This window comes from Prinia subflava, chromosome 1, assembly GCF_021018805.1.
Source record: "Prinia subflava isolate CZ2003 ecotype Zambia chromosome 1, Cam_Psub_1.2, whole genome shotgun sequence".
In the NCBI taxonomy this organism is placed as follows: domain Eukaryota; kingdom Metazoa; phylum Chordata; class Aves; order Passeriformes; family Cisticolidae; genus Prinia; species Prinia subflava.
The window spans coordinates 101,665,802-101,693,063 of record NC_086247.1 but is presented as its reverse complement, the minus strand read 5'-3'; the positions used below and the strand labels follow the sequence as shown (position 1 = coordinate 101,693,063).

The following is a 27,262-nucleotide window of genomic DNA, read 5'->3' as shown; positions in this document are numbered from 1 at the left end:
CATCTAGGGGCAGATGGGATGGATCTGCTGGGGTTGAAGGCTGGGCATGTGGAGAGAACACCTAGGAGCTATAATATGGGGCAGTGAATAAAGAGCAGAGGAAGAAGTGAAGAGCAGGCTAAAGCAATTCATGTAGAAATCAGCTGGGCACAGCGTGGCCCTTTGGTGTGGGGCTGGACTTTCTTTGGGAGTATTCGTGTAGTAGGAGAGGAGTATGTATTATTGTTTAACTTTCATATCGGTCCAAAAAAACTGCGTTTATCTTCCAGCTCAAAAGCATTGTCCCCACTGAAGTGGATATTCAAACACATTGCTCTTTAGAGGCCTGTAGTTGCAGGAAGCTCAGGAGAGACTGCATACTTTTAGTATCTCTAAGCTCTGGAGCTTTTTCCTTGAATTATGTTTTTCCTTTTCAGCTAAATAAACCGTAGCAGAAAGCCTTTCACTATTTTAACTTAAAATATTAAGTTAATATTTTAAGTTAAAATATTAACTTAAGATATTCTCAAGTGCTCTTGTTTCCAAGGGTGACTTTATTGGGGGCAGCGATGCAGTCTCAGAACAGAGCTCTTACGTGTCCCAGTTACAGAATTACTTCCCGTGCTGCTGACAGCTTGATTTGTGAAAGAAAAAAGGATAGAAAAACAAAACTCAACCCACAGCCTGTGCAAGACAGAAAAACACAGACTTGCTGTGCTTTAGAGAAATGGTCAAATGCAAACATTTCAAAGGAGGAAAGCTTCTACTCTTCATGTACATGGTAAAAATCCTTTTACAAGGATAAGTCACATAACTAACTATTTTTAAGCTTTAAAAGTTTCCTGTTTAATACCTATGGGATAAGTCTGTGCAGCTAGCTGGAGGCCAATTTTAACCCTGGACATTGAAATCTGTTGACCTGTGGTTTGGTACAGAGCTGGCCATTGTTTTTTTTCCTGCTTTGAAGTAAGGGATATCTGGGAAACTTCTAGCACCGCTATCCCCAAAACAAAAAAATCCATGTCTGACTGTGTGCTAGACCTGCTTTTCTTAGCTGCCAAGTGTTGCAAAGTAGCCAGATACTGAAAATGCTGCTAATTGAGCAGATGTCAGGCTTAGAAACTCATCATTATGTGCTTATACTGAATCTGGTAGATACTAAGAGCACTTTAAGTGCATGTATAATTCCAGAGCTGTTTTGTTCTGTTTGAGACTAAGCAGTAGTTGTAGAAAAAGAAGACTGAACTGTTCTGCAATTGAGCAAGCAATTTTATTTCTAAAGCAAAATCTCATGCACTACAGGGCTTATGATTCATAAATCTGGTACAGTGCTGAAGGAAGCTGTGTCTTGATTTGCAGCTTATAAAAACAGGATTTTGCTAATAAATGTGTTCTTCAGAATTACAGACCAGCAGATTCTTAAATGTGGATGTCATGGCTTTGTCTTGGACAGTAGCCTCCTATGATTACTGTGTACTGTGTTTTTGTGATAGGTGAGACAGCATCTTCCTGGCCACTTAGTTATGTCACCATTAAATGGAGAAAAGGAATTGGGATGACCTAATCTGGAGGGGGTAAAGCAAACAGCAGAGCACTGCCATTGCTGAAACAAACTTGCTTTAAGCACATTCTCTAGTTAGTCTGAGTCATCAATCATCAATTACGTTTGTTCTCTTCTTCCTCCTCCGTCTTTCCCTGAGCTGTATTGTGAAGCAGTTCTGTGACTGGAATCAGGGGTGCACTATCTGGGAGTGGTCCTGAGAGCAGGCAGGGATGGAAACTGTGGGTAGGGACTGAGCCAAGGCACAGAGGCACAAGCAGAGCCCACTTTGCAAGAGCTGCTTGAGTCAAGTGCTGCCTCTTAAAGATAGATCTGGAAGGACGTATCCAACCATGGATACCATATATTAGTCCAGTGACTTCCTTGGTGTCTGTTCCCTGCACTGCCTGTTCTACCTCTCAAGCCTGGAGTTGCCCCTGTTGCTTCCTTCTGATGCAGGCTTTGGTCCCAGACTGTGTATTCCTCTCCTTGTCATTGCTCCATCCTCAGATGTTCAGAGTTGCTCACAGTGCACTGTGTTTCCTAAAGTCTGCCAAATACACAGTTTTGAGGATACACTTCTAGCGTGTGCTGAGCTCAGAAATCAGCCTTCACCAATTTAATTCCCATATAAGAACATGTCAAATATGTTTTCTTCACCTAGCATGTCTGTATACATATGTTCATCTATGTATCTGTGTGTATTAACAGTGAGTGTTAAGTGTAGGCATCAGGGATGAAATGGACTGTAAAATTGCCATGCCATCTGCCCAAACAACACACTGGCTTCAAAAGAATGCTCAGAAGTTTATAAAAACAAGACTGAATGATGAGGATGATGATGAGGATGAGGATGATCATGTCTCTGTGTGGGGGAAAACACTCCTTTCTCAACTGGCAAACTTTTTTGAAACTCAGAAATGTTTGCTATGTGATATGTCGTCTTTCAGATTTGTGATTCCAGATTTCTGCTCTGTTAGAGCAGCATGTAGTTTGAGGAAAACAAAATTAGTGATATGACAAAATGTTTTGATTTTTGTCCTAATTCAGGAGAGAGTTTCTTAACTCTCCATGGGTGAGAGCTGTTTGGCAGCCTGGGCTGAGGCTGCAGCAACTCCAGTTTTGGTGACAGTGTCTGTGCCATTGGTTTTGTTCTTCCAAAGAACCATGGGACAAAAGCAGAACCAGGGGTGGTGTTAAGGTGACAAATCTGTAGATTGAAGAGTGCAAATTCAGTTATAGTATTGGTTATGCTATTAGCCAAGTTCAGCCAATTGCATTTATGTTAAACAACACCCAGAGCCTGCTGGAGGCAGTGGAAGTTTTGCCATCAGCTCCCTAAGGAGCAGGATTTTGCTTATTGTTTAAATTAGCCATATCTTCATGTGAGCATATGGGAGCAAATGCAAAGGTCTTGAAGAAGCCAGTAAGCAGCTTTATGCATTTATTTTGTTACACAGGTAAAAGCTGAGACAGCAAAACCCATCTGCTAAGCCTTCAACACATCTCTATAAAATCTGTGTTAGGGTAAGAGTATTCTTTTCTATTTTATTTGTGGCCTTGGCTGCCTGAATGAGTGCATCTGGAGCTCAGATGTCTGATGCCCTTATTGTAAATTAGTTAACTTGAAAAACTGCATGCGCTGTCAGATCTTTGCTGTTTGTGGAAATGCCAGGCTCTGTAGTTGAGGTGCTTTTGTGTGTGCATATGTTTTTTTTATGTGAAAAGGCTCTTGAACTTTATGCATAAACACTGTTCTCTGTCTCTTTTTTTTTTTCCTCCCTCTTTTGTTACAGACTGTGGACTAGCATTGAATATACAGTGAAAGCTCCCCAGGGAGATTAGGGACATGGACAGATTTTAAACAGAGCCCTAATGCATGGACACGAAAGGACAAACATTCTAGTGGGAATACTTGTGGAAATTCCCTGCTTTAGGGTCAAAATGCATTAAACAGCTGGTTGCATGCTGAAGATACTTTTAAAATCAATATAGAACAGAAATTATAAAATTTATAAATAGAGATGGTGCTCAGCGAGAGTAGAAGTACTTCAGTGACACCTTTTGTTATAAATCATACAACAGTATATAAGAGTCCTAGAGAGAAGTGCACCCATAAATCCCTTTCTGCAGGGCTCAGAATCCCAGATTGCACTGAAATTTACTTCAGGCAGGATTTGTCCATATCCTTCCGTGTCCTGGGGGGCTATGGGAACTGAGATTTAACAGCAGCAGGAATTAGATACCTTGACATGAATAAACTGCTGTTATCATCAGTTACTCTGATTACACTGCTGTGGAAGATAACTTATTGCTCTGTTTAATAAATCTACATTAAAAGAAATTGAATGAAGCCACTGCACAAACAAGCAGTAACAGTACATATATCTGGGGCTGTTGTGCAGTAGCTAAACTTGGGTATAGTCCAGCTGTAAAAACTGGCAACCTGGATGGGTCAGCATCTGAAACTGGGTTGCATAACAGCAACATGGTAATATCAAAGTTGCAGTGTTGCTTTAATTTCCAAACAGCTGTTATTTGTCATATTGCTATGTGCATATTTAAGAATAAATGCAGTTAAAAAAATACTTCATTCTGAAACAAATATATTGCCCTACTGGTGCTGTACATTTGCTTTATGGGTCCTTCAGCCTGATTCTACATTACTGCTGCACCCTGTCTTCTGAAATGGAAGCATCATTTGCAGTATAGAAGTGCAGAAGTGTTTGTATAATACTTAGATCATTGAAGTTCCCATTACAGACCACATTTTATTATGTGTACATTTTGTAAGGCCCATTGCCTCTCTTGCCACTGTCTCATGTTATGGTAATCCCTAAAAAAGCTGCCACTAAATTGAGGCCCTTTGTTTTCCATGCTGCATGCTTGCGGCTGCTGCAACCATTTGACAGCTTCAAAGTCCATATTTCTTAAGTTCTGTCTTAGTTTGGGGCAAAAGAACAGGTCTTCAGTGTGGAGCCCTACAGCACTGCACTCCACAGCCTGCAGCTTTTTATTTCTGCCTGCTTCCTGACTATCCCCACAGCCCTTCCTTTGGCTCCTCTTTGCTTGCTACTGGTGCAGACATTTTTTCCCAACCTCACAGCTTTTTTTCTGGCCTACCACTCCTAATTGCACTCTTCAAACCATTCCTCGGAGACATCTTCCCGGCACTAGAAGTTGTTCCCAAGCTTATTCCGCAAGCCGGTTTTGAAGACTGTGTTGTGTGTATGTATCCCATTTGCCACTTGGAGGACAGCAGTCAAGCCCCGCTCTGCAGCTGTAAGAAAGAACTGTAGCTGCTGTACATGGGAGATATAATTTTGGATTATTTCAGAATGAGATGGCTTGCCTAACCTTAGCCTTGCTCTCAGAAATGCCTGTGGTGTAACCACATGCAGGAGTTTGTGTTTTGGATGTTAAAGGGCACAATTCTCCGTGACAACACAACTGCTGTTGGCATAAATGCCAGGATTTCATACCTGCACTCGTACATGGCTGCTAAAGCTAATCAGCCACCAAGGCAGGCCAGAACCCTCTCCACAGGGTGTTCCTTGCTCAAATAAATACTCTGTGAGCCCCTGAGACGGCACTTCTGGCATTAACCAGGGTGCCCTTACATACTTTTCATCCCATACATGCTTTTCATCCCTAAAATGCACAGGTGTTTCTTAAATGAGCCTTGTGTCTACTTCTGTCAGGCGTAACTGTTTCACAGAAGTGCTTGAAGAAAATGAAATGCTAAAGGCCGGGAACATTTTTGTGAGCTTGTGGTACATGCTTTTCCACAGGAGGCAGAATGCACTCTGCAGCCGGCTTGGATTCTGCTGCTGCTACCCTGTTGGGGCTACTCCCCTTCAGTTACGTGCTACATGACGATGGATTCAAATGGAGGCGGGGAGCAACCCAAAAAAACAGGACTAGAGAGTGAAATGAAGCCACTTTCCGTAGTGTTCTTCCATCCGAAGGAGAATGACGCTTGCGCTTGTGTCCAGAAGGTGGCGCCGGCAGCCCGAGCGTGCCGGCAGCTCTTGCTTGTCCGGCCCAGCCGGGCGGGCACCGCCGCCCCTCTTGGAAACACCCTCGCTAATCCGGGGTCTCAGCCTCCTTAAAGGCTCTCAGCCCTTTAAGCTTGTAACTAAGCCGGTGCTCTCATTGCCTGGTTCCAGGCCTCTGAGCCCACGGGTGACAGGCTTGGGGTGTGACCAGCCATCGGTGTGACTGGGATCTTGGGACTTTGAATAAGCAGCTAAGTCCTGGCGGGAGCAGAAGCTCTAAGCTGCTGGATCTTTACCTCCTCATTACAAAATTAGTTTTACTGTTGAAGTGGAGAAAAGCCTGTCTGGAGACACCACACAGGATTGCTCTTTTAATTTAGACAATGTCTGGTAACAGATGTGTTATTACACATGCTGGCAAGCATTTCTCAGGTGTCACAACTCCAAATACTAGAAGAGGAGACAGTACTTTATTTTCTCTGTGTTGAGGAAATCTCTGTGAATGTCAAAGGCAGACCTGGAGCAGGGGTTTTGCACTGTGATCTGACACTTTCAGCCGAAGCATGAGGTGGGGAGACACCTTGGTGCTGGAGGGCTGTCAGCTCAGCTTCTCTGGGAAGTGAAACTGCTGTGGTGCAAAGGAGAGTAGATAAAATTTTTGAGCATGCTCTAGGAGTCAGATGACTTAGGCTTTTCTGCAAGAGTGATTCTGGCTATTATGTTTCCTTTCTTGAGATGGAAGATAGCTTTCTTAATTTAGGCAATGGTTTTCCAACCTCAGAAACCACAGGATTCCATACGAAATTTTGGAGATTTCCTGTTCTCTATGTTGGCCAGTCTATTCCCACTTTCCCTTACTAGCATTATTACTCTTGGTTATAAAAGATAAAAAACACAACATATTTTCTTCCCTGTTTTCTTCACCCTGTCTCACCTCAGCAGGAGCCCAAACCAGTCTCCTGTGCCTACCACTTGGAGCCAGCTGCTGTGGTAGGAAGGAGAAGACAGGCACCAGGCCAGCTATTGGTTGTGGTGCCTGTGCCAGCCCTCATCATCCAGCCACTGCCCTCTGCTCCCTCCATGGCAGCTGTTCAGTTGTGAACACCTAGCAGGCAGGAGCAGATACTTGAGGGAAAGCAGTGGTCTGCCTACTGAACATGTTGGTCACTCTTGCAAAAAATCCCAACAAAACAATGCCCAAAATAACCCCAAACTTCCAAAGCTCTCTTCTGTGCTGGTTCTTAGGCACTGTTAGTTTTCATCTAGTGGCATGAGATTGAAAAGCTGTCTGGAATAAACTCCTCCATATCTGGGCACAGTGTGTTACTGTGTGCCTTCACTTTAACAGTGTCCCCAAAGGACCCTTTTTCTTCAGAGGTGTTAACTGAGTAGCTAGAAGTACAGGTAATTTGGTCCATTTAAATTTTAAAAAGGTTTTACCAGTAGGGAGAAAATGTGTAGGTTGAAAATAAGGAGCAGAGGAGAAATGATTTCAAGTTTCACAGTTGACTTTGTGCTGGAACAGCTTGCTTTTTCCCAGGTGCTTATCTGCTGTTGATGGCTTTTGGCATTTGTGCATATGCAGGAAGGCAGAATATGCAGCTAGACAGGAGGACTGCATACAGAGAGAACATTTTTGACCTTGCTTCAGATATTGTAGTTCCTTCTTATTTCTTCCTATGTTCTTAGTTTCTTACATAGTTTCCTTGCTTAACATAGTTTAGGGGTTGGGACTCTTGGTTTTTTTTTTTTTTATTTCTTTTCTCTTTCTTAAAAAATCATTTTGTTGGTTTATAGCACTTCTGATAGATTCTTTGTCACCTGCTCCCTTCAAGGCAAACTGCAGGGCTGCTTCCCTTCTGTAGCAGCTGTGCTGGAGGACTGCTGATGAGGAGCAAAATGGGAGCTACTGAGCAGTCATTTGAAGGCTGGCTATTAAAAAGAAAAAATCTAGCTAATTAGAGCTTAAAAGGAAGAGGCAACACTTTGTGCAAAAACACCAGAAGGTAGGCCCTCCAAATCCCATACACTCCCTTTAAATAGCTATAATTAACCCCACAGTATTCAATTTATTAATTAAATTTTAATTAATATTTTCTGTCCTTGACAATCATTTTAGAGTCGGTCAGGAAAACATAGTGGCAGCTGGGTTTCTGTAGAGCAGCAGTGACATTCAAAAGGGCAGAGCCACAGGAGACTTATCTCAGTCTCCCGGTCATACTTGTGATAAAACAGAGCTGAAACTGGCTACCGGATTTCTGAGAAAGGAGGGGAGACTGGGAGACAGTGCAAGCCCTGATGTTCTGCTGCATACTTACAGACATCACTCTACCAATGCAGACCTCATCTTGATTGTCTGAAAGTGTGAGAGTGCACTGGAAAATGTGTGTCATCTTTACTTACTCACGAATTTACACACCAACTGAGGGCTGCTGTACATCACAGTGTTTCACTTGGGTTTGATGTTCTTCTTGGTGCTCTGTCTGGGAGAGTGAGAGACAGCTCCTGAACTTCATGGACCCTGTCAAAGTGGAACAGCTATTGCTTAAAAATGCTGTGACTGAACTTGGTGCACTGCTGTTCTTCTCCAGCAATGGGTTTCCCGGTCATTCATACTACCCAAGGTCAGTATGTCTGACACCTGTCAGTGTCAGAGCACTCTTCTGGAACAAATCCATTGGGATCCACAATGGGAAATGTGAGTGTTGTCAGCTGTGTAGAACACTCCAAAGTTTACTTCAAGTCTGGCATTATAGTTTTTTGACATAGCACTGCTCTGACTGCCTGCAGCATACACCTGTTGGTACTCTTCATACTTTGAACTGAGAAAACCCACCAAGCCCGTGCACAGAAAATACTGACTGTTAACTACAGGGTCATGAGAAGAGATGTGAGCTGAGCACTGTGCAGTGTGGCTGCAGCCAGTCCACTCAGTAGGGACCAAACTCTTAACAGTATGGTCATGAGCCATCCTGCAACAACTGGCCTGTGAATAAGGGTCTGCAGTACAGGCCTGGTGAGAACAGCCATGAGGTAAAGGAGGTATTTAATTCCCTGTCTGACAGAAGAGTGCATACTGAATCAGCGAATGTACTCAGAGCATGTTGAATGCAGATCGCCCAGGTCACAGGGGAAAATCTTCAGCTACAGAAGTGTTAAGAGCAACTAACTGGGAGAGGAGGTGGGCTGCACTGACCATCATCAGGAACACCTTCTCTCCACTTTGGATGAAACAGGAGGAGATTTTTGGTGTACCTAGTCATTCAGGCCCTTGTGGTAGTGAAGTGGCATGACCTCTCTCAATCCCAGGGAGGCAGGCAGAAGCTGTGCAGTGCTATGAGGTCAGAAGTGCTTCTGAGAACAACCAGAAGCAGAAGTGGGGTTTTCCAGTGAATATCAGCATTAGAAAAGATGATTTTCACAATCTGTAGTCTCTTTGTTCTCCAGACTTAGGTGCATAAATGCAATTTTAGGACCATCAGAGAGTCTGCTTCTATGTTCTGTCCTATGTCATGCAGGAAACCAGCCTCAGGAAACCAGACCCATCAGGCCATGAGTCACATCTCCCATCAGATGTGTTTTCCCAGGTGTGGCAGTGTAGGGCTAGAATGAACAAGTTCTCTGCCTTTGTGTGTAAAGAAGTGCCTCTGATGCCCTGCAAAGGTACTCATACAGGGCTGTCCCTGTTCTGCCAGCAGCAAGGCCAGAAGGGTGGAGATGAAGATGCCATTGCTATTGCAGTGGCTCTGTTGGCATCAGGCTGGGACATCTGATGTGGCAATGCTGAGTCACAGCAGCATTTAATCTTGTGTTGCCACACATGATCCATTGTTATACTGTTGGTGATTCCAGGTAAATTTCAGCAGAACTGAGGGAGATGGAGATAGATGCTGAGAATCACTGCAGCCTTCACCCTGAAATGAAGCTCCAATAAAAGCACTGCAATTGTCCAACGACTGTTGCAACTATTGCCTGACTTTGCATGCATCATTTAGTATTTCTTTTCTTCCTTCTTTTCTTTCTTCCTTGCTTTCTTTCTCTATTTCTCTCTTGTAAATAATTTTAACCAAGTTTTTAGAAAAGTACTTCCTATATCTCTTCAAAATTCACCTGTTTCTCTGACTTTTGCAAAGAGAGTAGGGGCAAAGAACAAACTCCAGGCAACTCACTGCTAAGTTTTGAATTTGACATACAGAACAACAAATTTGTGCAAAATGAGCTTTGCTTTACTGTTAGTCATTTATACCAACCTGCAATTAAAAGGTTCAGCATTTGTTCTCACTGCTTTCTGAAATTACATTTTCCACTTCCTAGGCCCTGGCCTCAGGCAGCGGATTTTTGAAGCAATCGTGCCTTGGTAATTAATGTTTAAAGATGAATGTTGCAACTTCTAAAACAGTGTTGCTGAGTAAACATACAGCAAAAACAATACAAAAGCTACAAGCCTCTTACAGAAAGCTGCAGAATTTGGAGGTGTTAACCTTAGAGCTCCCAGCTACAGTGCATTTGATTACCCCTTCCTCCATTCTTTCAGGTGGAGGGGGCAGCCATGCTTAAAAAACAGAGGAAAATAAATATCACGTCTAATCTGTCATTTCTTTGTGTTACTGACTCATCACCCCAGAAAGCTTGCTGGAAATGATTAACTTATACAGAGAGAGAGAGGGGAAACAAATCTTTGGCATGGTCTGTAGCTGTAACATGACCATTTTGGATTTTTGAAAAAGAGTGGGAGGACAAGGAATAAAATATGAAGGGAGGAAGGGGTAAAAATGGAAGGGGAGGTTCCCTTCCTATGTTACATCCCTTGATTTGTTATGAGTCTGCCTTTTCTCTGTAGAAGCCACAGTTTCCAGTGTGTTACTAATCCAGCTGGATTTACCTGTGACAGCAGCCCATCCTACACAGGGCTTCTGTATGTGACAGAAGTGCTCCTCAGTACCATTAGCTGAATCTCTCATTGCAGTATTTTTGGTGCTGTAAAAACTAAGTTGCTGTGTCACCTCTTTCTAATAGAAATCCTTAGCAACTGAAAAGGCAAGTTGGGAAAATCAGCAACTTCAGCATTTCAGGAAGGGGAAAGGGTAGTCTGGATTGAGACTGCCTCCCTACTTTAGGCATCCTGATTCAGACTTTTGGAAGACACACCTATGTCTGATGTTTCACAATAGGTTGGCATGATGCAGCTATCTCTTCACCTGAGATTCCTAAGATGGAAAAAGAGGGAAAGCACTTGTAGTCTTATGAATGATTTCTGTAAAAAGAGGCATGGAGGGGCACTCTACCATGGAAGGGGTGCTGTTTTTAATACACAGAAGTCTTTCCTGGTCTAGCAAAGGCCAGTGACAAAATCCTAAACAGATCAACTGGAACAGGAATAGAATACTGCTTTGGACTAGCTTTCCTTGTTTTGTTTTTATTTTCCCCTCTTCTTTTCTTCCTTCCAGAGAAGAGAATAAAATTCCCAAACCAAGATACAACTGGGATGTTGGCTAACCAAGTTTGAAGCAGGTTCTTTGGGCTTTGTTACTCTGATATTCTTTTTGTTCAGAAGAAACTAAAACCCAAAGACCTCTTGGAAGAACTCCATGTGTCTGATTCTGCATTTAAGTGGAAAAATGGAACCTCCCAAATAATCTTGCCTTTCTGGAAGTGAAGTTCAGGCTCTAAGAAAGATTAGTAAAAGACTTTGTTAAGCACTAGTCATACTCATTTGGGTAACAGGCAAGTTTCTGCCTGTGCTTACTTCTAGTATTCATAATGAATGTGTATTAGTGACTTCCTAAGCAGTAATTCCAGCAGAACAGTAAATGAAGTATTGTAAATTATAGCTTTAATAAGTTTTCTGTTCTTTTAGCATTGTTTATATACCATCATCAGTATGCTGATACATTAATTGGATACCAGTGCTTGGCTATTTTATTATCCATTGCTTTATTTATCTGTCCCGACTCCTGATCCTAAAAGGATGAAGCTAAATTTTAGATGATTTTGCTGTTGAAGCACAGAGATTTTGAATTGTTTTGTTTGTTTGTTTTTATGGCCTCTTTAAGAGTTTTCCAGTAAAGATGAGGGCTTATGTGTACTAAATTTTTGCCTGCTTGTTCAAAATAGCTTACTTGTATTTTTTAATGTCGATTTTTCACAGATCTCTTAAAAAGCAGAAGTCCAGAAAGCACTTCTGCAGGATGCAGGGTGCTTCATTTACACTTCATATTAGACATGACACAGATCATTCAGATCATTCAGCATTTTGCTAAAATAAAGCAAATGGAGTGGAAAATGCTTTGATATTAAAAGCAGTGTGTCTTTCAAGCAATGTTTAATCCTAAACAGATCATCCAAATGGAGAGCAATAAAGACCACTGCAACTAATGAAACGATTTTGTTCAACTCAGTGGGTTCTCAAACAGGCAGAGGTAATATGCTTGCCCTTGCTAAAAGTGTTACTTAGCTGTGTTTCCTTTCCTAGGTTGGAAATTAGATTTTGTTCTCCATTGTTTATATAGAAAAACTCAAACTATTCAAGAGGATTATGTGGGAGCAACTGTTTTGAGAAGAAAGAGCTGCATTTGAATAAAAGATACCTCCCAACTTCATGTTTAGGCCCTTAGCAGTAGTCAAAATAAGCATCCTTAGCATGTATTTGAGCTGAAGCCCTACAACAGGCTGTACGTGTCCCCTGCACACACCCCATGCTGCAAGGAGGGACTGTACAAGAGCCTGCATCAACAAACAGCAAGCAGCCAGCTCCTCTGCCAGCTCACACGTGTATGTGCATGTATTCCCATTAGTGAGCATGTGCATTAAGCCCCCCAAATTTATACACCTAAGGTTAGAAGTGTCTCTCTTTTTTCCTATGCTTCATTCCCAGCTTATTCCAAATCCTGTCCCCAGACTTAACACACTTTGTTTTTACCTTGCCTACTTTGAAGGCTTTGGACCTAAATTGAGCAGGCTCCCAACACCTTTAGCTGTCTCCATACCACACTTCAATTGGTACATCTTTATGCAGAAGGCCTTTTGAAAGATATATGACTGTTGATTTCCAAGTCTGTTTCTTAAGAACCAAGACTCAACAAGAAGTAAGCAGAGGCACAAGAGTATATTGGTCAGAGGCACAGTCACCCAAGTATCAGGGATGAGGATGAAATTTAGGGATATGGCTTTTTACTTGTACCACAGCATAATCTGGTCCTTGTTTGGTTTTGTCTCTTGCTCTTTCTTCTCCTTACTTCTTCACCTTTAGAATTAAAATGGCCAAGGTAATAATTTATGCTCCAGATTTATTTTCTTGTTCTGAAACTGGCAGTGAATGCTCTAGGTTTTTCTTAAACAAAACTTTCTCTAAATCTTTCTGTAACATTTCCACACACAGAGAGCTTCTCTCCAGGAGTATGGCACAGGGAGAAAAAAAACTCAATTGGTGACGCTTTTGCTATGTAACTTTTCCTTAAAATGCCGGCAACTGAGCTTCCACAGAGAGAACAACAAATATTGAAAGAGGAATATGAAGGACATTATGAAACAAGAAAGTAAGAAAAGGGATCTGCTCAGACAAGTTTCTCAGGAAAGGTGATGTAATATGTACTATAGAAAATCCTAGCAGTTGACATAACAAAGTTTCTTTCTAAATAGCCATGGATGCCAGCAAACTGGGAGAAACAGAGTGTATAGCTGGGAATGCAGCTGAGCAGACTGTTTTGTCCAAAAGAAATATAGTAGGTGTAAAACTTCTTTTCAGAAGATGTCATTGAAGTTTAATTGAAAAGTGTCCTTTTAATTAAGGCTGAGTGATCACTGAATGAAAGTCTCGTTTCTGTTGAGGCTATTCTTGGTGATACTCTAAGATTAACCCATGCAGGCTGGGAGTACTCAAGAGGCTGCTGTTGGGATGCCGTGGTACACAGTTATGTAGCAAGTGCTCAGTCCCATTCATAGACTTTTGCCAATGTTTATCAAGCTTTTTAACAGATGTCTTGAGAATTGCCCAACTTTTTATTGACTGACTTGCTCATATTTCAGCCTGGTTTCCTACATAAATGACTATTCTCAACACGTGTTCTGCATGTATCCACATCTGTATACAGAAAATTTGGGAACCTCCCTTTCTGTTGTAACAGACCTGACAGAGACAAACAGGGTCTTTGAGATAGTGAAACTATTAGAATTTTGTGGCAGCATGTGGCTGGATATTGGAGAACATCTAGATCTTCTCCAGGGGAAAGGCTGCAGGGAACTATGCGCTGTGTCAGTCTTGGAGACTCCAAAAGTCACAGATCTGGAGTATATCAGATGTTCTTATTCCACTTCTCAAACAGCTTACAAATTTTAAGGTCTTGGTTGCAGACTGAAACCTTGAAAGTCACTGGTTCCTCTACTTTGTTCCTCCTGGTAATTAGAAAGCAAAATACTGCATGTGCAGAGACCGATACACACAAAGTGTCGTTAGCAGTGCCATTTTCAGGTAGGTTAGTTCATAGAAGTTGGATAAACTGCCAAACAAGAAGTCCCAGCTCATGGGCAATTGTAGATTTATTCATCATTACAAATAGAGGAAAAACTGTATAGGACAAATGTCTATTATGAAAATTGTATTTAGTTATAGGGCTAACATAGGTGGTGTGTTACCTGCTTTTTACAATTACTGTTAGCACCATTCGTGCAGCCAGCAGGCATGGTTTCATGCAAAAGAGTGTGGTTATTTTTATAAGGTTTTTATGAATAAGGCTTGAGAAGGCTGCAGGAGATCCGTAATGTTTTTGATGGCACACATCAAAATATCATGTACCAATTCTCTCTTTACTGTAAATCAGTTATAAGGAAAACTAAGGCAGTAGGGCTGACAGTGCTGGATGTCTTGGAATGAGAGCTTGAGTGACCACATCGAATCCTTAGGAATGTCTGAATATTCTTCCCCTGTCTCTGATACATACCCACTCCTGCATTTTCTCTTTTGTTTTAGGTGGAGTCTGGATAAGAGCTGTCAGAAGGACTTTTTAGCCAATTTGAGGCTGGGTGATAGCAATCTTGAACCAGAATTTTAGAGGAGTGGCACCAAAAGGCCTGTTGTTAATGCTGAGTGCTTTACAGGACAAGTAGCACTCCCTGCTTCCTCAGCTGCTTGAAAATCAAGCCGTAGATACGGACCTTCAATCCAAATAACGTAAGTCAAGCCTGCATCAAGCATGACTGAGTTTAAAATATGGTTATCAGCCTATCATACAACTGGTTGAAATGAAACCAGAGAAAAATCCCCTGGAGCGCAATGATGTGCAGAGGTCACTAATATTGCCAGATCTCTCCCTGTTGTGCTAAAACTACAGTAAATGATATCTGGTTAGTACACCCTAGTGCTGTGCTGAAGTTGGGTTGCATTTCAAGAGCTTCCTGAGTTACAGCAGTGCTGAAGCTGGAAAACTGCAGTAGATCCACTGGAAAAGCCCTGCCCACTGCAAAAACCAGACATGCTTCTTGGCCATGGCAAAGGTTCCAGATTTCTTTGTGCAGCTTCAATTTATTTCCTAAAATGCAAAGTGCAGCAGACATCTAAGCAGACTGGTTACTGAAGAGATTAAGTGGTTTTACTCAGTCTAACTTTTTTTTTTTACTGAGGTAAAAAACCCCAAGGATCAAGCTTGTTAGCGATCAAAGTAACAGCTCGCTTTTCCTAAAGACACAGTCTCCACAAAGGTTACTGTATACCTAAAGAGAACTTTCAAAAGTAGCCTTTAGAGAAACCGAACCCCTACCAATCCTTTTTTCTGGGATACAGTATTCCTAAAGTTTCTCTTAAAGTTACTGTATCCCTAAAGTAAACGGCACAAAAGCCTCAATTTGGGTTTTCCTTGTCATTTGCTGGCCTCAATTTAACAAAAGTTTCCCCCAGCTAAGACTTGATGGCAACAGTAATGGGGTAGGAGGAGCAGAGCAGCTAGCTGCTTTCACTTGCATGGAGATGAAATCCAGGCTCTAGTTAGCCTTCAGGCCAACATTTGATAAAACTCTCATGCCACACTTGCATATGAAGCCCTTTTCCATTCCCACATAACCCACATGCATACTCTTGTTTCCCTATAAATGTCCATTTGTGGCTTTAAAAACTCATGTAAGAAATGAAGCTATTTAAATCTTATGATTACTTATGTTTCTTCTTTTGACATTTGAGCTCAGTTACTAAAAGTGTGAGAACAGTTGCTGCTCCTGTTTGAATTTCTTCACCTCCACTTCTCAACCAGATGACATTTAAAGCTTTTTTAAACAGTATGGCAGGGAGCACATTAGGCATCAGGTCTGAGAGAAATGCGAAACAACATGATGGGACTGCAGCTTTGGATGCTGCAAACAGCCAAATCTCCATATTAAAAATCAAACACTTTTTTGGTTTACAGTGTGAACAGTCCCTCAAAAAGCTACATGAGATACATTTTCTGGGTGATTGAATGTATGCCTGCCCAATTTGCTTCCTATGAGATTATTAACACTTGCTGCATCTGTAACTAGTCATTATTGAAGGAAGGACTTAACTCCGTCCCAGAACCCTGGGACTAATCAAAACATTGCCATTAACATTTAATGAGAAGGTTATTGTTTTCACCAATAAACTGGCTTCAATTCTTAGTCCCCTAAAATACAAATGGCACATACTGCATCATAGTTAACAAGCAAATTTTGAAAAAACAGTCAGAGGAGTGCTGCTTGTTGCATAAGCTCAAAATGACGGGCTGATTTCTTACTTCCCCCACCAGTACTAGATATTATGTATGGTAACTGGTATTCATCTTTCAGCAAAATATCCAGACCTTGTAGGGCCAGTTCTTTCTTCCAGTAAGACCTCTGCATCATAAAGCAGCCCAGACAAAACATGCCCAGGGGAAAATCCCATGTTTATAGGAGCTTCCAAGCCTTTTACAACGGTTTTGCTCCCCTAGCTGCTTGTCTTGGGTGGAGGAGAATGGCCTGTTTGTAAGGAATGGCCATCATAAATGGAAAAGAACAAATAAGACACTTGAGGGTGTGTCTAATGGATCGAAATATCCAGGACAGCAAAGGAAGTATGTTGCCATGAATTTTCCTGGTTTGCTAAGCGTTCATATTAAAGGAGAAACGTGCAGTTTCTCACGCTGGTGAATTGTAAACACAGGACCATGTTTTGTAAATATTGGCAATGTTATGAATACTTTCTCCAAGACAAGGGGAGGTTGAATGACAGCCTCCTGGACCAATGTGACAGGAGAGGTGGCGATACCCTTCTCCAATCCATGGTCACCTTGAGACAGATATATAATGGAAAAATAAACTAAGGGCAGGGTGTTCTGCCCTGCTGCTGTTGTTGCACCCAGATCTGCGTCCCCAGTCTGTGTTCCTGGTTGGGCCTCCACGGTGATAACTGGCGCCTATACGTGGTCAAGTTGCAAGCTAGTGAGGAAAGAAAAAAGAAGAAAAAAAAAAAAAAAAAAAATCTGCCTTCTACAGCTGCAAAAAGAAGAAACCCACGATGTTCTCAGAAGAACGATTGATGATGGAACTGCTCCACTCCTTTTTGTTGTCCTGTGACGCTGACTTAACCAGGAAACACGTGAGAGAACTATTTAGCTGGGGAAAGAAACTTGGAATTTTTTATAGTGCTGAAAAAGCACTCTCAATCGACCCATGGAAAACCTTGGGGGAAAAACTTTTTTTATCCGTTCTGAACGGAAATATGAGAGCTAGCGCTCTCCTAGGGACTTGGGGAACAGTCTTCCCACTTCTAAAAGAGGCTGGGGAGGACTTTGAAGTTGATTCTGGGTTTTCGACACAGAGCAGAAGCTCCCCTGCGAGCTCCGTCGCTTCTGACGAGGATTGCTCTGATGCAGGGTTAGAGCCGATGCAGAAGACCCCCACCCCCATGTCGGGGGTTGGGCGCGCCCAGCGGGGTTTTTGGAAGGGCGGGGAAGCTTTTTTCGGTCCGCTCCCCGCGCGGTTTGCCGGGCGGGGAGCTGGGGTGCCGAGGGGGCGGAGCGCTCGGCATCGGGTCCCACGCCGAGCGCGGGGGATCGCCCGCGCCGCCCCAGGCCGCCGTGCCGCGGCGACCCCCCCGCTGCCCGCCACCGCTGCGGGGTCCGCCCTGCAGCTGCCGCGCGGAGCCGCCTGGCCTCGGGCCCCCTGCGGGGAGCCGGGGGGGCCGCCGTGCACGCCGCCCCCGGCGCTGCCGGCGCCGCCCCCTGCCGCCGCCTCCCCGGCCCGCCCCGCCCCGCCGCGACCTGCTCCGCGCAGGATTCGGCAGGCGAGCCCGGCGGGGACGGCCCCTCCTTGCCCCGTCCCCCCGCCGCGCCAAATGCTGTGCGCGGGGTCGCCGCCGCCGGCGGTCCGTGCGGTGCCCGCAGCGGAGCCGCCGCCGCCGCCCACCGCGCCGCGCCCCGCCCCACGCGTTCGGTGCCGGTCCGGCGCCGCGGGGGGAGGGCTGGGCGCAACGCTGCCCGCCGCTGCGGGGCCCCTCGTGCCGTGCGACCCCCCCGCGCCGCCGCGCGGCACCGCCGCGCGTCCCCTCCCTGCCGCTCGGGGAATGCCCCCCCGCACCGAGCGGGAGGGGCTCTCGGCTGCCGCTGCTGCCGCCGACCTGGCCACCGACCCATCGGCTGGCCGGGCAGGAGCTGAAGGCTGTGGCCCGTCGGCCACGCCTCCCTGCCCAGCGCGACAATCGCCCCCCCGCTCAGAGAGGAGTCTGAGCGAGTCACTGTCCCCCGCCCGCCCCCCCTACGGGGCCGGGTCGGCGGTGGGAGATGATAACGGGAAAAAAGCGTTGTCTGATGTGCACGCTTTCCCTGTCATGAAATCGGATGAGGCTTTTAGTCCGCAGGTGAACCAGGCTGCTGACCTAAGAGAGCTGCTGCCTGAAGATGCAGCTTTGCCCAAGCCAGTTCAGGGAGCTGTGGACGTGGTTCCACAGCATCATAGCCATGATGACCCATCATGGGCAGTCCCGCTTCCCTTATCAAGGGACGTGGCAGAAGATAATATAAGCTTCACTGAGGCAATTCAATGGATCAGTGCAGAATTTGAGAATCTGATCTTTCCTTATGTAATAAGAGGTCTTGCAACAATGATGCTTGAACCTCAACAGGTTTTTACCTTTGAAAGAAATTGGAAATTCCTAGCTGGACAAATGGCTGTCGAAAATAGCCACCTGCCTCGAGATGATCCCTTGTTTGGGGTCGGAGTTGACCTACTTATGGGGAGGAGTCAATATGCTTGCCCTGATGTGCAAGCTGGCCTTTCTTTCAGGGTTTTAGATTCGTGCAGATACATAGGGATATCTGCATTGATAAAAACCAAGTTATTCTTCTCCCCAAAGGAAGACTTCTTAGACATAGCACAGAAGCCAGAGGAAGCTTTTAATGAATTTATATCGCGTCTGATGCATTTTTTAAAGACGAGAGTCGAGGATATAACTTTGACAATGATAATTTTGGAGCAATTAGCAAGAAGCCATGCTAATTCTGCTTGCCAGAGGCTCCTGGAAACCATTCCGGAGACTTCTAATATCCTGGAGATGGTCCAGACCTGTGCAGTTCTAAACACCTGTGATTCTATGGTGATGACCCCAACGGCTGCTTCACAGCCGGCAGAAAAGAGGCAGAATGATGGACATGAGACACAGGCAGATATTCAGCCTAGTGGAGAACAGGAAAAGGAGGCACAGAAAGTGACTTCCTTGTTTTTCTGCGCACAAGGTGTGGGTCCAGACCATACTGCAGAAACATGCGAGGCAGTGGGTCATGCTGAGCCCACGCCAAGCCCGAAAACTCGGAGGCGAAGAAAAAGACGAAGACGTCAGGGGGACGAAACAGTTTCCCAAGCTCTAGAACAAGAGCAAAATTCTCTGGCTGGTGTACAGCCATCATCTCAAGTGTAGGAAGTGTTGATGTTGCCACATAGCTATGGTCAGTTTTCCTTGGACCTTGCAGTGGGTTTTTACGTCCACATCCTATGTTGCATGCATTCTTTGAGAAAAAGTCAATTGCTCAATTTGTGTTTTCTAAGTTCTCTATCCTCAGGTTCTGCGATCCATGCTAAGAAGGCGGCCGATGAAAGTCTGCTGAGCTGCCTCAGGTGCATTGGACTGATCCTGTTTGATCCTGAAACCTTGTGCATCCTGTGCCACCCTAGTGCCACCCATCAGAGAAGCCTCTTCGAGATCTGATTGACATGGACACGGACTGGCATTCTCTCTTTTCCTATATGGCCTCCATAGAGACTTTGGATCCTGTGGAGCTGCTGGACAAGGACAGACTGAAGCAGTGTGATGCTGAGAGCCAGCGGACTGTTAATCATGGACTCAGAGGAATTGTTTGCTGTGGTTCAGTTTTATGTCTGGTAGCCATTGTGACCTCTGTGGGGAAAGGGCACGTTGTTTGGGGGTTGTGCTTTTGGGACAGAACTTTTGGGGTTCAGAATTTTGAATTGAGTGATTGATTTTTCTTGGAATGCTCCTGCCTTTTGCACCGTATATTCCCTTGTATCTTATAAAAATTTAAAAATATGAGGGTGTTGGTTGAATTATGTTAGACTATGCTCGAGATATTTTGAGCAGGTTATTGCAAGGGGTTCAGGGTGAAACCCTGGGTAGCAAAGGCAGAATCAGACCAACATGTAGCCCTCACACCGTCACCTAAATGAAGGTCGGTGAACTTTATACAGGTTTTTTTTTTCTTTCTTTTTTCCTGTCATAGAATTGTTCATTTTTCTTTTTCTGTTTTCTTTTTAATATACTTAAAAGGGTGAGATGTTGCCATGAATTTTCCTGGTTTGCTAAGCGTTCATATTAAAGGAGAAACGTGCAGTTTCTCACGCTGGTGAATTGTAAACACAGGACCATGTTTTGTAAATATTGGCAATGTTATGAATACTTTCTCCAAGACAAGGGGAGGTTGAATGACAGCCTCCTGGACCAATGTGACAGGAGAGGTGGCGATACCCTTCTCCAATCCATGGTCACCTTGAGACAGATATATAATGGAAAAATAAACTAAGGGCAGGGTGTTCTGCCCTGCTGCTGTTGTTGCACCCAGATCTCTGTCCCCAGTCTGTGTTCCTGGTTGGGCCTCCACGGTGATAGAAGTATTGCCCCATATCTGTGCCAGACTCAGGCAGAGGAGCTAAACTGGTAACTTTCAGCTCTGTCAGCCAGTTCTGCCATTTTGGAGATGGGACTGGATTTAACTGAAGAGGCATCACATGAAGAGAGTAACGTTTGGGATACTTGTGGGTCCTTATTACTAAATTTAAAAAGATTTTTAAAACTACCACAGACAGTTTCACAGCACATTTACTGAGAGAACAGTAAGAGCAGTAAGTAGTGCACTTTATTGCAAATGCTTCATTTAACAAAGATTAAATATGCATCTAAACACTTTGAGATACTTTCCTAATCTGACTTTGCCCCTGCTTACAGTGATATAAATCAATAATTATTCTGCTGAAGTCAGCAAAGTCATTACCTGGTTTTTAAGTTCAAAAGAGAGAAAATCTTGCTTTTTACTTCTACAGGAAATCCCATTCAGTTCAGTATGAATACAACAGTACTTTTAAGTGCAATGCAAAACCAGAGACAACTGGAAAATCCATGTCCTAAATTCAGTACAGGGTTCTGGAGCTAAATTTCCATCTGAGCACTCTTGAACGTTGCAACATCAAGCCTCTTTTTCCTGCAGTGTAATCTAGTTTATTTTCCCCAGAAAATATATTTTCCTTTTTGTAAACAGAGGCCACATGAAATACATGGTTATCTTCTACACAAGTATCTCAAAGACCATAGCTTATACATGTTAAAAAACCAGCAACCTGTTTTGAAGCTAAATGCAGGTTTTTAGTCTATCAGCATTTTCATTCCATGCCATTTTTTTGCATAGTGGAAAATGTGCACCCTCAGGAGAATAACAACTATATTAAGTTGTTAAAAACCAAATTATCTAGGAAGGTAATTTTTCCCATTATGAAAGTGGCTTGTCAGATGTTAGTGAAATGAATTAGTCACTTAGCACACCTTTCATAACCTCTAAAAATTAGATTATGGCCTATATATTCCCATGAGTAATAGGAGTAGTTCTCCTCTTTGTATATACAGTAGTATCACTCCACAGTTTCTGATTATATTGTATTCACATGGAAGCATAAATTGGTCATAAATCAGTCCAAAGCCTAAAACTAACCAAACCAGTTCATATGTCTCACATGAGCTATTCTAATTGCATGCCTTTCCAGATTAAACATTTCTTGTTGTGAGATAAAAAGATTCCAGGCACAAGATATTAATGGAAAAAGGTGGTAGCATGACATTTAGAAGATGTATGCATGAGGAAAAAAAGGAAAGTGCGAAAACAACAGGAAAAGAAAGGAACATTTGCTTATGACCATTTCAATAGAGGAAAGTAAATTGAGCAATACCTATGCAATTTATCCTGTGATTTATCCCTCTGCTTTCTGGAACTATTCAGAGTAGAGGAGGTGCAAGCAGGATTTTATCAGTGTATGTCAATATGTAAAAAAGATGGAGCCAGGTTCTGTCCAGCAATGCCCAGGGGTGGGACCAGAGGTGATGGGCACAAGCTGAAACACAGGAGATGCAGTCTGAACATCAGGAAATGGTTTCGCACTGGGAGTTTGATGAAGAGCTGGCACAGGTTGCTCAGAGAGGTTGTGGAGTCCCCATCCTTGGAGATACTCAAAAGCTGTCTGGACATTATCCTAGACAACCATCTGTAGGCAGCCATATTTGAGCAGGGATATGACAAAGTGACCTCCTGATACCCATTCTGACCTCAGCCCTGCTGTGATACTGTGATACTGCTTTGGTCTCGTGTCAGTGAGAAAGGGAGGTAGCTCATTTTCTTGGTTGGCTCCCTTCAATCAGGAGCAGCAAATTTCAGAAATGCAGAGGGCAGTCCAGCAGCCAGGAGATCTGAAAGAGACCCCCAATAAGCACATAGAGTTTGCAGTGGGAAAGAGTGGAATGCTTGTAGGGTCAGGATAGGCAACTTTACGTCTGGTAAATTAATAGAAACAAAGCAGGAGAAGAAGAATTGCGTATTACTTCCACTTCAATCACTCTGAGAAACATTCCCATTCTTTTTGTTTCAGAGAGGGAACTGTGATGTAACAAACAAATATACATCAGGTGTCACCTGATGATTACAGCTTTGTGCCAGGGGCTTTGGGAACACAGGAGGAATGCTGAGAACTACTGTGAAAAAGACTTGTCATGTATGAAAGCAAAGAAATCTGGATGTCTGAATTTTATGGCATTTAATTTCCATGCAGACAACTGAGACCTTGGTAGTTTCTAGGACTATAATCACATTCTCCAGACCAATTTACTGTATCATTCTCCTGCACAGAATGAGGCTAAGCACATCAAGGTATGCTTAGGTCCAGGAGCTGTATAGTGCCAGTTGCTGGTGCTGCAATGCATAGATCTGGCCCTGGGCAAGAATCCCAGATTTGGGGGCTGCACTGTGTTCACACTGTTCACACAGTAAAAAAGGTCACACACCTCCTCCATCTCCTGTGACTAGCTTGTCTTCTTGAATGTCAGCTCTCCTACATGTTAAAAAATATCTGAACTGGACTTAATGCAATGTAGGGCAGCTGAAAAATTTAAAAGGCAAGTTCAGTGCCAGGTTAAACACTAGATCCTTTTCTTGGATCATCACCTTCCTGGTACAGCTTCCCATGAGCATGGCAAGACAAGGGAGCTATTTCTTTTTCTTCCTTAAGTGAACATTGCAAAAAGACAGCACCGAGAAGGCTGAAACTTTCAAAAACATGAACTTTGTAATGGTGAATTCAAGCAAAAATGCAGCACTTTCAAATTTACCTGGCACATTAAGGTAACCCTGACAAGCAAGATACAGAGGTGCAAATGCAGCTTTAATGTAGAAGTAGCAAGTTTCTGTCTGAAAAGACAACATCTTGCCAAGTTACTAAGAAGGCATTTTTTTATACTCTGCAGTAGACAATGTTGTTATCAAATAGGATGGTGCTGTTGGAAGTGAAGGAGGAGCTCTTTTCACATCTTCCTTTAGACTTTTTCTGCTTCCAATAGGTACAAGTGCCTGCTGAAAAGTTCTGTGCTAAAGTGCCTGGGTTTCTTTAATGTGGAGCTCAGAGGAGCACTGCTGGGGTTAACATGCAGAAGGCACTATGCAAATATTGTTCACAGAGTTTATAATTTCCTGTTGGAACAGCAAAGAAAAGAAGGTCATTGATTTAAACCAGAGAATACAAATTATTTCCTGCCCACAAAGCTGCCAAATGCTTGGATTTATTGATTTTTTTCCTCCCTGCTGCTAACCAAACATTTCTGGTCCTGTCATGGGCATCACCAGCTTATTGACTAAGTAAACATAACCCATTAAGCTGAACATTTTAAAAATAATAGAAAATTATGGTGGCTTTAGTAAGAAAAAAAAGGAGAAAGGAGAGGAGAAACAGTTCCTGAAGTCAATTAACTTTTTTGTAGATTCAAATTTCTGCAATGTACTTTTGCATCCAAATGAGAGAGCAAGGAATAAATTGAAAGAAGACTCAGGGAATAAACCCCAAAAGTCCTTTCCTAAAAAGGCCAAAAAGAGGAGAGTGGAGGGAAGCAGGTACTTCATATTTTAAGACTCCAAGTAAAATAAAAAATTACTGCAAAATTGAGATTGAAAGGATAAAACCATGTGGCAGCAGCATGGTGAAGGCATGTTTTTATTTATTTATTTACTTACTAGCAGCAGGTGGTCTGTGCTATTGTCTGATTTTTTTTTTTTTTTAAGTCAGAGCTGAGCACAGCTGATGCCTGGCCTTGGAACCTGTCAGTTAGAAGATAACACGTACAGTATTAATAAATGTAGAACAATACTTGCTGTCAAGTTGGTTACAAGGCAGTAGTTCACTGAAGGGGGCCTGACAATGTCAAAAAGCATTAGACCAGAGCCAGCAAATGCTTTATGCTCTACAGCTGAACCCAGAAGATGAATTGATGCCCTGAATCTGACTTTAAGGCATCTGTCTGCTTTGGAGAACGTGTGTTTGTCTAAAGAAGCAGGGAACAAGTTGCTTTCCCCTCCTCCTCCAGCCATCTGCCTACACGAGGGAGGCAAGGACCAAGACACGAGAGAACAAATCTTAGTGTGCTACAGATGGACAGGGATACCTTACATACAAAATAGTCTTTAGAAGTAGGAAAACACACTCAGGAGAGCTGTTTACAGGCAGCTCTGAACAACAGAGAGACAGCTACTAGGCCGGGACACTGCAGAGAGGGCTGGCTATCCCCTGGGACTGGCTGTTGCAGGTGGCTTCCCTGGCCAAGAGCCTTGCAGTCCTTTGGTGTGAGTGTCAGCAGTGAGAGAAGAGCCAGTGGGAAGAGACACCAGGAGGGAAGTAAGCAAGCAGATTACAAAGTGATGATAAGTGAGGGGATCTGTCTTCTACAGTGGCTTAGAGGAAGGTGTGACTGTTTCCTCCACCCCCTCACCTTCATGCCTGTTGACTGAAGAATACTATTAAGGCAGGTAGTCACAGATTATTAATGACATGTTAACAGCTTCTTTAATTTTCTAGTGAGTGCCAACTGCAGCTGCTATAATTATTTTGCTGGTCCTACAACATATCCTGTGCCAGACTGCAAAATATATTTTTTTTTTGTCTGGAACACATTGTCATGCTCTTAAAATGTGTGTACTGCACATGGGCAATTGCATGCCTAAGTAAAATTACATCTTAGGCTGTCAGAGCACTTTGCAGACATTAAATATCAATATCTTCCACCAAAGTAGGAACCAGGAAGTGTTTAGTCACTTACTTTTTGCATGTGTGAATTGAGACACCCAAATTTTATAGTTTTAGCCAGAGTGATACTGTTAGTCAGTCCCTGCGCTGCTTGTGAAGCCTGGGAGCTCTGCCTTCTGCATATGAACTCTGAAAAAGGATAGGTTGGAGGTAACACTAAGCAGGGGCTTTTTCTGTCTAAGCAGAGGTCCCTAGGAGTAACATTTTACAAAAGTGATGGTATCCATCATTCTTCCTAATTCCCACCACCACAGAGCTGAGTAGCATGTGATGGGGAAACAAAACACCAGAAATGGATCACAGACCACCTATGTGTCTCACGCATGCCACATTTGTCAAATTTCATTGTGTTGAGCCCTTGGTAATCTAGTGTTTAATCAACCAACCTCACAAACAAGTATTTGAAGGCTACCATTTTCTGAGGAAATAGCGTATGTTGTTAGCATCTCTGTTTGAAAGCTACTGGTGAGGATGTGTCTTAAAAATGGTATAGAGCAGATGCTGAATATTCAAACATCTTTTTGAAGATGATCCTGTAAAGATATCACCTATTGAGCACACAGAAAACACACAACATTGTGAAAAATCTCCCCCATCAACAGTACATAAAGGTGTGGTCTGTGCTTTTGTCCAGCTCTTGGACTATCACACCTCCTTGCTGGACAAAGCCCTGTGCTGTAGCTTCATAAAGGAAAGCTTGTCCCCGTATCTCTGAAAGTAGGTTTGCTGTAGGAAACAGCCCTGGAGTTGTGCCATATCTGTCTAGTCTGGCATGCTTTAGCGTAAGAGAGGGAATGGGCAGGGAACAGGGAACAGCCCACATCTCTGGGAATCAAGTGCCTGACCTGGTACCACCTTCCTGTGAAGTTGTTCTTTGTTTTTCTTCCACAGCTCTGCAAAATGAAAAAAAAAAAAAAATCCCTGCCTTCCCTAACAGGAGCTGTTGAAGGACTGAAGATTTAGTGAATCATGTTCAAAGTATTAAACAGAAACATTTATTCCTTAAAATCTTTCCCACACATTCTGAGGAGGAAAATATGGATTGCAGTCAGCTGTTCTCTGAAATTCCTCTTGTCCTGACTCATACTTGGAAGGGAAGCCGATTCATGTCCAACTGTCTTGTGAGCATCCAGTGTAACTTTGCCCTTTTCCAAGAGTGGATGAAAAAATCAGGAGCTACTCCCCAGATGAAGTTAAAGGTCTGACTCCAGATGCTGCATGTGCAGTGTGGCAGGTTCCATCACTTCCTTTGCCCTTTTGCACTCTCCATCTGTGCACAACCTAACAAGCTGGATCTGTCTGAACAGAAACCCTCAAGTACTAGGGGAACTTCTTTCTTTTATTTTTAATGGTTCCCATCATAATTATTTTTCCCTTTTTTGTCTTTCTGATAATAGAATGTCTCTAGGTCAGAATCCCAGTTGGTCTTGTGCTGGTTTTGGTCCCCAATGTTTATTAAAAAGTCACAAGTCTTTGAGGTTAGCTTTTCCCCAGATCCTAATTTGTGTTGACAGATTTAGCTGATAGTGAACCAGTTCTCCTCTTATGGGCAAGGACCAACTTCTGGAACCGATCCAGATGTCCAAGATGTTCAAAAGTAATTAGTTTTCTTTAAAGCCTTGGGCTGTAAGTGTTGATCTGATGTATTTAAAAGGGACTTGACTTTCAGAAGGGTAGAGTCCTTTTCTGAAAGAGGGGCCTTTCTGTGAGGGTATAAAAAAGGGCACTTGAAATAAACCTACCCCATCTGAGAGGAATTAGGGGAGCATTTTTTTAGTTTTGGTTTTCAGTAGGAAGTAAGAATAAGAGCAGGGTGTTTGTTAACTGCCAAAAGTATGTACTGCTGTAATACTATATAATAAAAAGCATTACAACAGCAAGGTGTTTGGGCACAGGACTGCAGGCCTTCCCAGCTCCACCAATATTTTTA

General features: G+C 43.3%; 1 protein-coding gene across 4 annotated transcripts in view; it reads left to right on the top strand.

The window, feature by feature from the left end:
• LOC134554695 (cytochrome c oxidase assembly factor 1 homolog) overlaps nucleotides 1-27,262 on the top strand; it is a 55,816-nt gene that overhangs the window by 13,502 nt on the left and 15,052 nt on the right. Inside the window, exon 3 of one of the 4 annotated variants that reach the window (XM_063405520.1) lies at nucleotides 14,483-14,683. The exons of 2 other annotated variants lie outside the window; for them this stretch is intronic. The gene's annotated coding sequence lies outside the window, so the exon portion shown is untranslated. Of the gene's footprint in view, nucleotides 1-2,979; nucleotides 3,047-14,482; nucleotides 14,684-27,262 lie in introns of all 4 variants that reach the window. One more of the 4 variants, XM_063405536.1, reaches the window with a different exon arrangement.